At 43.9% G+C, this 16,204-nt stretch overlaps 1 protein-coding gene across 5 annotated transcripts in view; it reads right to left on the bottom strand.

Moving 5' to 3' along the window:
* pcbp4 (poly(rC) binding protein 4) overlaps positions 1–14,146 on the bottom strand; it is a 202,743-nt gene extending 188,597 nt beyond the window's left edge. For 3 of the 5 annotated variants that reach the window (XM_082533457.1, XM_082533455.1, XM_082533463.1), the window contains exon 1: positions 13,443–14,146. The gene's annotated coding sequence lies outside the window, so the exon portion shown is untranslated. The remainder of the gene's footprint in view (positions 1–13,442) is intronic. The other 2 variants (XM_082533454.1, XM_082533456.1) reach the window with 2 other exon arrangements.
* Between the last annotated feature and the right edge of the window lie 2,058 nt (positions 14,147–16,204).

The following is a 16,204-nucleotide window of genomic DNA, read 5'->3' as shown; positions in this document are numbered from 1 at the left end:
GCAACGTCATTAAAAGCTCCGACACAGAGCCTCCAAGTTCAGCTCCGCTCTTTGTTTCTGTACGTTTATGACACTCGCAGCAGGTAACGGCCTCAAACGCACATTTCTGCACGTGAAGAAGTCATAAGAAAAATGTGACAATCGAGTCACCTCAGCTTCATGAAAACTAAAAGAATCCATAAAATGAGGAAATGCAAATAAAAAGGTTTGTGTGTGAAAAGTGACGCACGAGAACAACATGTTTCAGTACAACAAGGTTTCATATCGAGCTGTCAATGCACACGACAACATTCTCCTTCTGTTAGAGCGAGACACAAACTTTAGTCCTGAAAGAAATATCTGATTCTTCGGTTCTTGAATGCGTCACTAAATCCACCAGAGAGACTCAAACTTTGTCTTTCTGCTGTTTAATATTACACAGGTGGTCCACGGCAGGTCTTAAGAGACTTTAAAAGAAATTGTCTGAGCACAAAGCTCCGGACATCTTTTCAAAGTGAAAAAGAAAATATTGGAGTGAAAGACATCTGCAGGGTGAGATGTTAATGAAAGGAATCCCTCTATCTTTCAGCCTGATGTCCAACACTGCAGATATGCTTTTGGTGACCCCCCCAGACCGCTCTCACCCACTGGGACACAAACACAGGACTTTAGCAGTGGCTCCTTTGATTCCTGTGAGTCTCACCGTGGTTGTGACGGTCGGGCTCGTTGCGTTTCAGACGGGCGGCTGGATTGGCCGAGTCGACGCGGGCTCTCAGTCGTGTTCTGTGAGCTGCTCCTCAGCAGATTAACCTGGTAGGTGCTGTGTGTCAAAGCAACGTGTCCGAATGTTGAGTATCAACGAGCGTAGAGATCTTATCCTCTTCACCTTTCAGTGGAATGGAAAGAGTACGCCCCGAGGCGGGTCAACATTTTCCATTATTTACCAGATGCTTAAAAAAGAAAAAGCACACTTTTCCAAGCCGAGCAGTCCACGCAGAGTCTTCTTAAACTGCAAACAGTGCACTCATCACTGCTACTCTTACCCATCAGTCCATATACAGTGACTGGGAGAGGGGGGCAGGATGAGAGAGACCAGCATATCGCAGTGAGCTGCAGGGCGGTGCGGCGATGCTGCCTCTTGGGTGTATGCAGAGTCGGAGACAACACCAAAGTCCTCCAAGAAACGTGGATTCAGAAAATCTTTTTTCTTGAGAATCTCAACATGCTTTTTCCCTTTTTCTGGTTCATCTGTTTAATTTCACACAGTTCCTCAGTTATTCTGGATGTAACCTGCTAACCTCACTGTCCCCTCAGAGTCCACCTCACGCTCAGTCCTGTTACTGTGACTGAATTCAGATCATGAGGTTGGATTCACTCAGCAGCAGCTCCTCTGACACACACGGTGCCGACATGCGTGTGCTGCGGAGGGAACATCTCGTTACAGCACACGCAGCTCGAGCGTTTGCTGCCCTCGTCGTCTGTCGTCTCAGAGCTCTCTTTCCCCCTCAGGACTTTTGTGGATTTAATCAGAAAAAAATTAAGCGATCAGTGTTTCCCGTGGATTCTCCCGGGCCGTGGATTTCATGGAAAACAGCGAGCGGCCCTGACATTTTACGCACTCGCACATCCAGCGATTCAACTACCTCCCTGTTCGTTCACGTGTTCGCACACAAAGCAGGCCGGGTTAATTTGTTTACGCATCCCAGAAGCCACGTGGTCAGCCTCGGGCCACGGCTGCCCTGCACGATCCATATCTGCACCTTTGATGATCACAGAGTCTTCTCTCCGATTGGTTCCACGCACGCAGCGAGGTAACAAACGCACATGAAATCAACTCTCTGCAATTAGAAATACACAAACAGACACGCTGCATCAGCCAGCTTTAGGCCCGAGAGCTCGCCGTCACCTTTCAACTCCATCGCAACAGCATAAATTAGCATGATCCCCAGAAACGTGCATGTCTGTGACTGTGTCCGCACAGTCTAATCACTGCGACTAAAACATACACGCTGTGGCTGCAACCCTTACACACCATCCTCATCACACAGCCACTGGTGCATTCCTCGATGCTAACAACTAGGGCTGGGCGATATATCGAGTTTTTAAAAAATATCGATATATTTTCATACGAGATATAAGATGTGACAATATCGTTTATATCGATATAGTCTATGTTACGTTATAATTATACTTGTGGAGCCGCAGGTTTGCCTCTCTTTCGTCCACTTTTGTCTCTACGCAACGTTACTCGGCCTCGCCTCTCCTGCACTGAACACAACTCCCCCTCCCCCATAGCTTCACCTGCAGGCAATGACAAGATGAAAGCGGAAAATCTCCGTTAGCGAGTTACCGTGCGTGGGGCTGGATGGCGTCAACGTGTTAGCGAGCTAACCGCGCTAACGACATGCACGGCCTAAAATCCTTTCCTTTTCTCAAAAATCGACAGTGCGCCTTATGTATGAATTCTGGTTGTGCTTACTGACCGCGAACCGATTTTATGTGGTACACAGCGCTCAGCAATCTGTCAAAAAATGTTTTAATATGACTTTGCTAAGCTACGGAGCTGCACCGCTTGATGGATTGTCGGAGAATTACGGCTACAGAGGAGGAGCCTCGCGGAGTGATACGTACTGTGTGTGTATAAGGACCACAAATGGCAAATGTTCAGAGACGTGGTGCAGCTGTGAAATCTGTCTTTTTGTTATTATGCTCAGCGTCTATTAGTTTACATTTTGACTGCACAATTGTGAGCTTTTTGTTATGCACAAAAACAACATTGTTTTCTTTTATTTATGGACCATGATTATTTAATATATGCTGATAATTTATTTTTGAGTAATATCTACGCTGTATGTAAATAAAAGTGCCCGTGTGACATCTGGGACACAGTGTGACTAAGAACTCTCTTTTTGTTCTTAACTTATGGCTTAAAAAAAAAAAAATCGAGATATATATCTTATATCGCCATCCAGCTAAAAAATATCGAGATATGAATTTTGGGTCATATCGCCCAGCCCTACTAACAACAACAGGCCACAGGCAGTGGACGCTTTGCCCCCCCCTCGCTCTCTCTCACTCTGTTTGTCTGCCCTATAAATAGCCCATTACTTTGAAATGCAAGTATGCTTCCTAAAATCTCCACCCCTCTCGCTCCGAGCGCGCTCCCTGGGACGCGCACACAGGCGACGCTCACCCATCTACAGCAGAGTCCAGATTAAACTCCTTTTAAAGCTCAGCGAGGACGGAGCGGCAGCATCACTGGGCCGTTTGATGTGGCTGGTTGATATGCAGCCGGCAGTGTTTGGCTGACTGAGTGACTGAGTGGGAGCACGCCGTGCACCGAGAGCGAGGCCGCTTTAACTCGAGTGCGCTGTACAGACGGGAAGAACAGCCAGACAAAATCTGTCAAACTGCATCTTCTGTCACGTTCGGCTAAAAGCTGCAGCTTAACGCTAAACATCATCAAGTTATTACGAGGCTCCTCATAATTAGTTTCGTTTTAAAACAATAAGCCACATTCTCCGGCTCCAGCTTTGCTCTTCACTCGTTCTCTGCTGAGTTCTGAACTGACGGTCGTACAGACATGACTGAACACTTGGACTCTGACGGCATTGCAGTGCTGCATTACACGCCGAGTCTAAGAAATGAGATGAGCTGACACTAATTCATATGAGGTGACACGATCAGAGGCAAAGCTGCTTTGGCAAGAGTTAAAAATATTCCAGCTCGCTTTGTGTGAATCCTGAAAACCCATCAGCTGAGATTCTCCTGACACCACCAACCAGAGATGAACGACTAGCTCGCCGACTCCGATTGAGGGCAGCTGGGTCAGCGGCGCCGCTATGCAGGGACCAGGAAAACTAAATGTGAGAGATTGTTGGACTTCATGGGAAATTCTTAAAGTATTCTAACTATCAGCTACACTCATCCTCATCCAGCTGGTTGGTTTCCAACAACGCCATGTAAGCTCTCCCTCACATTAGAGGTGAACACAAAAATAGGTGTAGCATCCAGCGTCGATTAATGCTAACACACGCAGGTGGCTCGGTGTTCTTACAGAGTGTACAGGTAGGGCTGGATCAGGTGACCCTGAATCCTCCCTCAGTTATGCTGACATCACGCTCCAAAGCCCTATAGGTGTAGGCTGCCGGGGGTTCCCATGATGCACTGGGTGTTTCTTCTTCACTCACTATGTGTTAACAGTAGGGCTGCCACGATTAGTTGACTAGTCACGATTACGTCGACTATCAAAAGCGTCGACGTGTCGTTTGAAGCTTTGTAAGATCCCAAAAGACGCAGGAATAAGTAGCAGGATTTAAGAGTGTAATAACGGACTGAAACAGAAGATGGCAGCACTGCATGTACAAGGATGCCAGCTGTTAAACCCCGTAGAAGAAGAAGCTGTGTCCCAGAATTCATAGCTCAGCACAGCTCAGTTTCCAACAATGGCGGCAGCTAGTTAGTTTTAATATTACTCTTATTAATCTTTCTGGGTCACAAAATAAACTTTTAACACACATTTTAGGCGAGAATGTAGCTGTGTAAACCTCAAATATCTGCTCAGTTTATCAAGACACCACATATTTTCAAAAGCACTCCGACGTTTTCGGAGACGAGGCTGCTGAGGGATTCCCATGATGCACTGGGTGTTTCTTCTTCACTCACTATGTGTTAATAGACCTCTCTGCATTGAATCATATATGTTATTAATCTCTGTCTCTCTTCCACAGCATGTCTTTATCCTGTCTTCCTTCTCTCACCCCAACCAATCACAGCAGATGGCCCCGCCCCTCGCTGAGCCTGGTTTTGCCAGAGGTTTCTTCCTGTTAAAAGGGAGTTTTTCCTTCCCACTGTCACCAAAGTGCTTGATCATAGGGGGTCATATGATTGTTGGGTTTTTCTCTGTATGTGTTATTGCAGGGTTAACCTTACAATCCGGTCGTTAAGTGATGACGTGACGAATCCTACTTGCGGGCCTAAAGTAGTCTGCGTTTAATATGGCTTTTGTGTTGTTAACATGTTTGGTGGTCAGAGGGCCCGGTGGCGCCAGTGTCCGGCAGCCTCGCCTCTGTCAGTGCGCCCCAGGGTGGCTGTGGCTACATTGTAGCTGCCATCACCAGTGTGTGAATGTGTGTGTGAATGGGTGGATGACAGGTTGTGTAAAGCGCTTTGGGGTCCTTAGGGACTAGAAAAGCGCTATACAAATACAGGCCATTTACCATTTAATGTTTTGTATTTTCTTCTATTTAATCTCAAAAAGCTCCTAAAACAGTCAGTGATCACTGTTGACCTCCCTCGGCTTTTATTACCACTAATCATTTATTTAAGCTCAGTTTTTAAAACCTTAGGATGTAACTACAGCCCAGCCCATGCAGCAGTATATGAATGACTAACCTCGTATTGTGGATGGATTATCTCAGTTCAATTCAATTTAATTCAATTTTATTTATATAGCGCCAAATCACAACAAAAGTCGCCTCAAGGCGCTTCATAGATACAGAGAAAAACCCAACAATCATATGACCCCCTATGAGCAGCACTTTGGCGACAGTGGGAAGGAAAAACTCCCTTTTAACAGGAAGAAACCTCCGGCAGAACCAGGCTCAGGGAGGGGCGGGGCCATCTGCTGCGACCGGTTGGGGTGAGAGAAGGAAGACAGGATAAAGACATGCTGTGGAAGAGAGACAGAGGTTAATAACAGATATGATTCAATGCAGAGAGGTCTATTAATACATAGTGAGTGAGAAAGGTGACTGGAAAGGAAAAACTCAATGCATCATGGGAATCCCCCGGCAGCCTAAGTCTATTGCAGCATAACTAAGGGAGGATTCAGGATCACCTGGTCCAGCCCTAACTATATGCTTTAGCAAAAAGGAAAGTTTGAAGCCTAATCTTGAAAGTAGAGATAGTGTCTGTCTCCTGAATCCAAACTGGAAGCTGGTTCCACAGAAGAGGGGCCTGAAAACTGAAGGCTCTGCCTCCCATTCTACTTTTAAATACTCTAGGAACAACAAGTAGGCCTGCAGAGCGAGAGCGAAGAGCTCTAATAGGGTGATATGGTACTACAAGGTCATTAAGATAAGATGGGGCCTGATTATTTAAGACCTTGTATGTGAGGAGCAGGATTTTGAATTCAATTCTGGATTTAACAGGAAGCCAAAACAGGAGAAATCTGCTCTCTCTTTCTAGTCCCTGTCAGGACTCTTGCTGCAGCATTTTGGATCAGTTGAAGGCTTTTCAGGGAGTTTTTAGGACTTCCTGATAATAATGAATTACAGTCGTCCAGCCTGGAAGTAATAAATGCATGAACTAGTTTTTCAGCGTCACTCTGAGACAGGATATTTCTAATTTTAGAGATGTTGCGCAAATGGAAGAAAGCAGTCTTACATATTTGTTTAATATGTGCGTTGAAGGACATGTCCTGGTCAAAAATTACTCCAAGGTTCCTCACAGTGTTACTGGAGGCCAAGGTAATGCCATCCAGAGGAAGAATCTGGTTAGATACCATATTTCTAAGATTTTCAGGGCCGAGTACAATAACCTCAGTTTTATCTGAATTAAGAAGCAGAAAGTTAGTGGCCATCCAGGTCTTTATGTCTTTAAGACATTCCTGCAGTCTAACTAATTGGTGTGTGTTATCTGGCTTCATGGACAGATAGAGCTGGGTGTCATCGGCATAACAGTGAAAATGTATGCTATGTCTTCTGATGATGCTGCCTAAGGGAAGCATGTATAATGTAAACAGAATTGGTCCTAGCACTGAACCCTGTGGAACTCCATAATTAACCTCAGTGTGTGAAGAGGACTCTCCATTTACATGCACAACTTGGAGTCTATTAAATAGATATGATACAAACCACTGCAGTGCAGTACCTGTAATACCTACAGCATGTTCTAATCGCTCTAATAGGATATTATGGTCGACAGTATCGAACGCTGCACTGAGGTCTAGCAGGACAAGCACAGAGATGAGTCCACTGTCAGAGGCCATAAGAAGATCATTTGTAACCTTCACTAAAGCTGTTTCTGTGCTGTGATGAGCTCTGAAACCTGACTGAAACTCTTCAAATAAACCTCTGCAGATGATCTGTTAGCTGTTTGACAACTACTCTTTCAAGGATTTTTGATATGAAAGGAAGGTTGGAGATTGGCCTATAATTAGCTAAGACTGCTGGGTCTAGAGATGCTTTTTGAGTAAAGGTTTAACTACAGCCAGCTTGAAGGCCTGTGGTACATAGCCGATCATTAGAGATAGGTTGATCATATTTAAGATCGAAGAATTAATTAATGGCAGGACTTCTTTGAGCAGTTTTGTAGGAATGGGGTCTAAAAGACACGTTGAAGGTTTGGAGGAAGTAATTATTGAAGTTAACTCAGAAAGCTCAATTGGAGAAAAAGAGTCTAACTTAACATCAATGGTACTGAAAGTAGCTGTAGATAATATTACATCTGTGGGATGATTACTGGTAATTTTTTCTCTAATGATAAAAATTTTATTTGTGAAGAAGTTCATGAAGTCATTACTAGTTAACGTTAAAGGGATGGTTGGCTCAACAGAGCTCTGACTGTTTCTCAGCCTGGCGACAGAGCTGAAGAGAAACCTGGGGTTGTTCTTATTTACTTCAATCAGTGATGAATAGTAAGATGTTCTGGCTTTGCGGAGGGCTTTCTTATAAAGCAGCAAACTATTTCTCCAGGCTAAATGATGATCCTCTAAATTTGTGACATGCCATTTCCTCTCCAGATTACGAGTCATCTGCCTTAGGGTACGTGTTTGAGAATTATACCACGGAGTCAGGTACTTCTGATTAGAGACCTTAGTTTTCACAGGAGCTACAGTATCCAGAGTCGTACGTAGTGAGGAGGTGAAATTATTAACAAGATAATCGACCTCTGTTGGGGTAGCGTTCAGATAGCTGCTCTGCTCTGTGTTGGTACAGGGCATTGAAGATGATAACAGTGGGTGGATTATATTCTTAAACTTAGTTACAGCGCTTTCAGAAAGACATCTACTTTGATAAAGTCTACTCTCCACTGCTGTGTAATCAATTATTGTAAATGTAAATGTTATCAGGAAATGATCAGACAGGAGAGGGTTTTCAGGAAACACTGTTAAATGTTCAGTTTCTATGCCATATGTTAAAACAAGATCTAGAGTGTGATTAAAGTGGTGGGTGGGTTCTTTTACATTTTGAGAGAAGCCAATTGAGTCTAATAACAGATTAAATGCCATGTTGAGGCTGTCATTTTTAGCATCTACATGGATGTTAAAATCACCCACAATAATTATTTTATCTGAGCTCAGAACTAAATTAGATATAAAGTCTGAGAAATCAGACAGAAACTCTGTGTAAGGCCCAGGTGGACGATAGATGATAACAAGTAAGACTGGTTTCTGAGTTTCACAGCTGGGGTGGACGAGGCTAAGCATCAGGCTTTCAAGTGAATTAAAAGTCTGTCTTGGTCTTTCATTAATTAACAGGCTGGTGTGAAAAATTGCTGCCACACCGCCCCCTCGGCCTGTGCTTCGAGGTTTCTGGTAGTTAGAATGACTCGGGGGTGTTGATTCATTTAAACTAACATAATCATCCTGCTGCAACCAGGTTTCTGTAAGGCAGAGTAAATCAATTTGTTGATCAATTATTAAGTCATGTACTAACAGAGACTTGGAGGAGAGAGACCTAATATTTAATAATCCACATTTCACTGTTTGTTGTTGTTCTCCTGGCTGAAGTTTGGTCCTTTTACAGCATCCTGCCATGCGATTACATTTGTTCCTGACCACCGAGAACACTCACGTTAACTTTTATCCAGTGGAAAAAAAGTTAGCTTGTTTATATTATGCTAACATAGCTGTGTCGCTAGCGGTCACGTAGCACATCATTATATAGCAGCTAGCCCAACTTCAGTAACCCTACAAATGTCACTGCTGTTTAGTTTTCTGTCTTCATTTATGTTGGAAGTGATAGCAGAGCTGTACGTTTTAATTTGTTTCCAAAACCCCGCAGTCAGGACATGCTATATTGTATTTAGATAGAAGCTAGCGAGCTAACTCCCTGCTAACTTCTAACTCCGTTAAATGTCATAAATTCCGTTTTCATGGATGCCTGGATGTTAAACTCAATTGTTACACCTGGTAGAGCAGAACGCTGATCATTTTATTAAAGATGAAAGACTTTAGACAGTTTTTCAACTCTCAGTAATGCCATAGTGATCGTTTGATATATGGACCTGCAGCGGAGTTTAGGCCCAGACACGGCTAGTGACATCAGACTGAACGACCGGATATAAAATATATGTTGTTGTGATGTATCAATAAAACTGAATTGTGTTCAGACAGAGTAAAATTCAGTTCTGGCCCACATTTCGGTTGTGTTTACGTCACACAGCTAACGTCCAAAACGTTCATTTTTCTGTGTTTTTAGGTTTTGTAAAATTTAAAGCTTCTAGATAAACATGAAAAGAAAATCATTTAGTATTAATTTATCGATATTTATTTATTTTCTGTCTCCTTTCAATGAATTATTGTCGTTTCGTGATGATGCACATGAATAAATGTGCAGCATGTTCATAAATAGTTAAAATTCTGATAAAGAGTTCAGTATGTTTACAAGAAATCGTTGATTGATCACAAAGCACAGGGTGACATCACCACAGGCTACAGAGGGAGGAGCTGCAAAGATCTGACCCGGTCACGTCCACAGCCGAGAGGCTCACGGGACCAAGTTTCAGGGCCAAAGATAATAAATAAATCATGGAGAATCATCGTTGTGTGGCTGATGGTGGATCCTCATCTCTGGTTTTTTCATGATGCATCAGGGTTTTGAACATTTCACAGTTGCAAAGCTTCCAACGCAACACGCCAACAACCAGCAGGTCTGCTTCGTTTCTCCAGAGCTCAAAGTCCTCCCATTCTCTGGGCTCATGTTGGGATTATTTTGGTTAAATTAAAAAAAAACAAACCAACAACTTTAAAAAAAAAATAATAATAATAATAACAACATATTCACGAGTTCAGGCACAGAGAGCACGTAAGCTCGACACAGAGTCACCACGCAGCCGTCACGGTCACCATCAGTAAGCAGACATCCCCACACCGTTAGTTCCACAAAAACAAAACGTGCGTCCCGGGATCTGCAGGAGAACCCCCCCCACAACCACCCGAGCTCGGCTTCACGGTTGATCCACGGTCACGCCAGCAGCAGCCAATGGAAAACTGCATTTCCCGTTCAAGGTGGTGATGTCATCACCTGGAGCCTGACTGAGATCATTTAAAATCTCGATGCAAACGTCTCACATTTTACTGCCTCATTTAGAGTTTAGTTGCGTTTGTATGCATTTTAAAAGGGTCCGTTCGTTCTTTGTAGATGAATAAATACTGTGGTGCGTTAGTGATGCTCATATTTAAATATTCAAATAAAGATGTTTATAAAAAGCCTCTTTGGTGTTACTTTAGAGAGTCGATGATGAAAACAATTTTAAACATTTAAATGGAATAATTTACTCTGAGTGGTTTTCTTACATGTTTAATTTGAATCCAAAGATTTTTTGGTTTTTTTCCAAAGAAAAGAAAAAAGATCTCAGACTTTTGTTGAAATGAATGCGCGCTGCGACACCCACAGTGCTGTGCATAAAAATGAACATCTAATCAAAGGATTTTTGGACTAATAGAGGCGTTTGTAGTATCCGTAAGACACGTGTCTTGTTGATTTGTTGTGCACGTATCATTTAAAACACAAACTCAATCACATGACGCGAGATTTCAAAGCCAGATTTCTGAAAGCGCCGCCAGCTGTTGTCCTTCGTTACGTCCGACGCGCTGCACTAGTTTGTCGGCGCATCAGAGCTGATCTGCCAACTTTTTAAGCCGTCTCTGGACCATCTGTGAGTGTGCGATACCACGATCAGCCACGCCAGACTGAAAAGGCATCGCTCGACATCCTCGACTAATCCAGCAGAAAGCAGCAGTGAAGATAAAGCAGGCAGAAGACTGATGTTCTCACCGGAAACTGGCCTCGTATTCTGTAAATGTGAGGCCCGCAGACTGACACGAGTTCACTGCGCTGCTGTCACATCGCACAATAAAGCGGCTTTTAAAGAGCTCAATAAAAGCTATTTGTAAAGACAAAAATAGACAGTTACTTCTGCTGACAGCAAAGAAATGGCTGCAAACCGCTGCGAAGCAGGCCTGGAGAAAAGCCCACAACAGCAGGCTGTCAGCGCTCAGCATCGGTCACAATATTCAACGTTTTATCCTGAAAAATCCTTAATAATATTTAGATTCATGTAATATTTTTACCCATGCCCATGTTTGTTACGTGTCTGTTATTGTAACAGCCTGATGGGTCAGAGGTGATGCAGGATCAGTCTGCTAGTTTGCATCAATTTCCAGAAAAGAAACCTGAAGTCAGATTTACATTTTGTAATTTTTTTTCTTGGAGTCCAAAAGTTCCCAAAAGTATTTTTATTATCCTACATCAGAAAATTAAGCCACAGGGTTTTGGGGAATGCCGGAGCTGCAGATGGGCCGCTGAACGCCCGCGAACAAACTCAAAACTAAACGAAACAAAAGAGAATCCAAATATGAGGAACACAGATGAGACGTGTGCGGGATGAAAACGCCAGAGTCTCAGAAAGAAAAGTATATCTTTACATGCTTGTAGAATATAGATTTTGCCTGTAATATCTCATTGCCTGCGTCTTACTGCGTATGTTGATACAGTAACTTTGTTTCGATTTTGAACAATACAACATAAATACATCAGGCAGTCACTCGAATTCCAGTGAAACAGCACGCAGCCTGCTTCTTATCGTTTCTACCTACAACTCACGGCCGTAGCTGAGAGAATCGGACTGAGCAGTAAATCAGCAGCTGAGAGGTGAGCCAAACATGTCAGCGCTGTGGATAAAACATTAGGAGATCTCTCATAAAAAAGTTAAACCATCTACATTTTTCAGAAGTAGGATCTAAAGCCAAGCAAGCTGGTGTTCCTATGGAGGGCTTCCCAACCAATGAAACGTACCGCAGCACCTCAACAGTCTCATCCGAGGCCCAGTGAACAAAAACCAGCCCGTATGAAGGTGAAGGTCACCGTGCTTTGAAAAAGCCTGATCGTTGCTAGGCTAGCAGGTGCTTTCATCCTGTCTTTTAATCAAGTCTTTGAGAGCTAATCAGCACTGGGATGGTTAATGGGCCCAGTTTATCCTGCAGGGGTTTGTGAAGGTCGTGGACTGGGTTCAGTCACAAGAGCAGGGACAACAGTGTTTGTCTGCAAACACTGAGCGTCGCATTAATAAACTGCTTGGTCAGTTTTTGCCGAGCTTTGTTGTGTTTCCTTTTAATATTTCTGTGTAACTCAAACTGTTTGAATCTGCTTGGACTGTCGGTTTGTTGATTCTGAACATTTGAAGCAGTTTCCCAAAACATTTTTTTTTTTTTTTAAAAAGGGAGAAAATGTTGCAGCTTCTCAAACGGTAACTTTTATTTATTTATTTTTAACCATCTGGACTGTTTGGGGGAATCTGTTCCACAGTTTTAGAAATACAATGAATATTATTGCTTTATACCTTGACTGTGACCTGCTTCTAAAGTGCTGAGGGGAAAAACATGATCACTTCTCCCTCCTGTGAAGGCGGGAGAGCAGACACTGCAAAAGGTGAATAATCACAGATCGAGCCCACAGATGCTGCCTCCTGTAGAGATGGATATTTGCATATTTCCCACTGAAATACATCCCGGATCACTCTGACTCTTTCTGCGTGAGCTTACTTTCAGCTGAGGATTATAGCTCTCCAGTGAGGACACAACGAGATCAGACCATAGCAATTACTGAGCCACAGGCCCCCATAATGACACTAACACCCACACACTTCTGCACACACACACAGAAGCAGAAGGTAGGATGTGGTTTGAGCGTCTTGTCTCCAAACAAGGCTGCTGATGTAACAACCGAACATCTGTGAGCCTTGGAGCAGAAGCAGCCATATGCCACCCAAAATTCTGGAGGAGATGGTGGGAGTGTAGGTGGGGGTGTAAGTGCTGGTGTAAGTGTCTTCTATTAGAGGGGTCGATATGAGAGTGGGGTCAGTGGAGCCTCCGGGGGCCCACCTCAGATTTCCAGTGAGTGAAGTAAACACCGGGGGGGGGGGCGGATCCAGCGCTGATCGTTCCCAACAAACGGCTCGGATCCAAAGAGCCACCCAGCGCGCGCAAGCAGTGTCTCTCTCTCTCTCTCTCTCTCACACACACACACACACACACACACCGCTCAGTTCTGTGCAAGTTAAAGTCAAACAGCCCGTGCACAACACCAAAGCTCCCACCGGTAACCCACTTCACGCGTTGCGCGTCCACACGAGAGCCCGGCGCTGTCTCGCGTGCGCGTGGCTCAGCAGCACGAAAACATTTTAAAGAAACGCTCAAAGCGAAACAAGATGAGGAAGGAAGGAAAGATTTCTCTTACCGTGCAAACGAGGAGGAAGCGAAGGAGAAATTATAAATCCTTAGTTTGTGCCCGCATTGTCGGACGGAGAAGGAGACGAGGAGGAGGAGCGGGCTGCTGCTGCTGCTGTGAGGAATAATCCGAATGTCAGTGACAATAAACCGGAGAGCAGAGGAAGAGGAGGAGGGGGCGCTACCACGTCCAATTAGAAACAGTGGGATTGATTGTTGCAGGAAATCAGGCAGTTAGTGTTCAGAGCAGTTCCACCCAGTCAGGATGGAAGTGAGTCGCTGAAGACTAAACACTGCCCCCTTTACATTTGATTCATAGAAATAAAGAGATGAGAAGCTAACCGTGAAGATGATCCCAGTGACCAAAGCCGGCCACAGTTTTCATTCAGGCTCGCGTATGACGCACAGACTTCCTCCACTGTGCTGCTGAAGTCCACTCTGTGATGTGTGGAGCTGAGATTAGTGGGGCTGATTTCCATATTCAAAGCTGCTACACTCAGCATCTGCCTCCAGCTGCTGCCATCTAGCGTCGGTATAAGGTCATTAAACCGGGAGGAGTTACTGCTCTGGGCCCTAGCAGTGAATTCACAGGACATTTAATGCCAGCTACATTTACTGTGACCCTACTGTAAAGAAAATATACACAAACTCTACAATAAATTTACAATAATTACTTGCAACAGACTGTCGACCTGTCCCGGATGTAGCCTGCACCTCGACCTATGGTAGCGGGGATAGGCTCCACCCCCCCGCAGCCCTCATAAGGATAAGCGGAAGAGAACGGATGGATGGATGCTGTAAAATCCAGTTATAGCAACGTTTTGTAAATGGCGTTAATAGTTTTGTTAATTTCAGTAAAGTTACTGCAAACACTTTTTCCAACAAATGACTGGCATCCACGATGATCCATCCACGGTGCCTCTGTGTTCTCCCTGCGCCTGCATGGGTTGCGTGGCACACTGGCTTCATAGATGTGACGTCTCGGATACACAAGTAACAAGTAAACCTAATTTTAAAGTTTTTTTTCCTTTGTTTTGTAATTAATGCAGTTTTTTATGTCTCATTCATTACTGATTGTTATGGCTCCTGAACCTTTTATTTAGACGAGGGCTTCAAAATAACTGCCTGGAGATGTTTCAGTTATGCAGACAAATTGCAAGACGACTTTTTGACTTCTTTAAAGACCTGCAAACAGCACGTTTACAACAACTAGTAGAAGAAGCATTGTGCTAGATACTGTTATTATTCAAAGGAGCGTGAAAGTGTGCATTACAAACCACATCTAAAAGGTGTGTCACACGTGATGGTCACGTGTGAAGCCTGTGGGTTTGGAGTTATGTGCACATTAAGGTCAGTGCACCAGAACAGGATCAAGAAAGGACCAAAATATAAATCTGATGACTTTTAAAATGTTTTTTTTGTCAAATCAACATCCGAGTGAATCCCAGACAGACAGTGCTCCGTGTGAAATGTGAGTCAGTCAAAGTGGAATATTAAGTAAAATAATATTTTTATTTAAAAACAAAAAAGATTAAAATGCTGCTCAAACTAAATGTGCAGGTGAAAGCAGCCTCTCGCTGTCACATCGGCCCACAGGACTGGTTTTCTTTCTTAGCTGCTGTAATGACAGCGCTAGTTTCCTAAGTGGTGCAGTTCCTCCACTTATCTCTATTTGAGAAACGGGTGCAGAGATGAACCGTGCACATAACCAGAAGCTCTGCATGCAGTCGCACTAACTTCAGGGTCTGAAAGCAAATGAGAAACTTTATTAAAACCACCAGAATATCAAACCAATTCCAAGTGGAAGCCCCGCCCAGCCAGCGAATTCAGACCCAGACCCTTCATGCTGTGAGACAACAGGGCTGACCACTGGAACACAATGTCGCTAGTTTAATTTCCATCCATCCATCCATTCGCTTCCGCTTATCCTTTTCAGGGTCGCGGGGGGCGCTGGAGCCTATCCCAGCTGTCATAGGGCGAGACTAGTTTAATTTGTTAAATCATTTTATGAAGCATCTTTATGAAATAATGGGCCCATTAGAGTCAGAGATGGGGATAAACTGGAGGATGTTCACTGGCATCACAAATGATTGTCTGATGATTCCTGTGTTCATGATGTCAGAAAGCTGAAGTGGCAGCTCGTGGTAAAGCGTCGTTTACATACTTCTGTGTACCTGACAGGTTATTACTGTATGTCTGAATTACAGAGCAGCTCTAAGAGGAAGAATAAAGAGCTCGAGCTCCACAGAGCCTCTGATGGAGGTCACAGATACAGGAACCCACCCACCAACACACTTAGTCCTGTGACAACAAACCATAAAATCTTCAAACAGGGCCGAGAGATGAGCGGCCACCTCCTGAACCCATAACTGATGTTGGAAATTGTCTCATATAAATGTCTTCTTCAAGGGCTTTCAGCAGAACGACTGCATGTCATCAAAGTCTGCACAATCCAACGATACGTTCGAGTCCGCAGCTGAACGGGAATCAGTCCTTCGTCTCTGACTTTTATTACCCTGTCATCATCTGTCCTTGAAGCCCCCTCCTCCATCTGACCTTATTTCATATTTTCTGAGATCGTCTATCATTCAGCTCCTGTCGGTCACAATTGAGCCTCACAGTAACCACAGTAACCAAACGCTCGGTGTCAGTGTTTGGAATGAGCGGTGATTCATTTATTTAACTCTCCATAACACAACAAGTCTTTTATATTTGGATCGTGAATGATAACACGATCAGGTAACGTTTCATCAGCAGCTTTTGTTTTCTGAG

Source organism: Aulonocara stuartgranti, assembly GCF_965226115.1.
Source record: "Aulonocara stuartgranti genome assembly, chromosome: 5".
Classification (NCBI taxonomy): Eukaryota; Metazoa; Chordata; class Actinopteri; order Cichliformes; family Cichlidae; genus Aulonocara; species Aulonocara stuartgranti.
The sequence above is the reverse complement of the archived record's forward strand: the minus strand, read 5'-3'. Positions and strand labels throughout refer to the sequence as shown.